Below are 716 nucleotides of genomic sequence, written 5' to 3' on the forward strand. Positions count from 1 at the left end.
TTTTTTGGCTTAGCAAGCACAATATAATCTCAAAGGAGATGGAACAAGTCAGGTGAAGAGTATAGTTTCATGGTGTATTGTCTTCAGCACTGAAGCTTTGCCGTCCTCTCTTCCCCACTGACTGCCCATGCTTAGCAATTTGCAACCTGTTTTTTTTTTTTCTTAATGAAGCTGTGCTTTTTTATGTTCTCTGGATCTGTGCTGTAAAGAAGATTGGATGAAATGGATCAGGCTTAAACAACAAAAAATCCCCAAAATACTAATCCTGGGAATAACTTTTGAACAAGTCACCTGGTTTATAATGCACCTTCACAAAGTCACAGGAGATAAGCTGCAGTGTGACCTCGAGAGAAAACCAGGGGTAGAGGAGGTTCTTGAGCTAACTAACTGCACACTGGGGCACTTATATTTTTTTTAATCCCTCTCTGCACTGGGAGACAGGGAAGAGTGATTGCATGTGGAAACAAATCCATGTGAAGTTGTAACAGAAAGGCAGCAGTTCTGGTGTGCAGTGAGAGGTGAAGCTAAGAAAGAGACTGGTGTTATGAGGAGGGGATACACAGGTTCCATTTCTCAGCCTTTCACAATGTAAGAAGATGGTCGACAGGCAGGGAGAAGAAGATGGAACTGTGGCTGAGAAGAAATGCAGTGACTGATGGAATTAGAGGATGGGTGAAAGATGTGTGTAATACCACAGTTTCTGTGGTGCCAGTCTT

Source organism: Acanthisitta chloris, unplaced genomic scaffold (genome assembly GCF_000695815.1).
Source record: "Acanthisitta chloris isolate BGI_N310 unplaced genomic scaffold, ASM69581v1 scaffold5596, whole genome shotgun sequence".
Lineage (NCBI taxonomy): Eukaryota > Metazoa > Chordata > Aves > Passeriformes > Acanthisittidae > Acanthisitta > Acanthisitta chloris.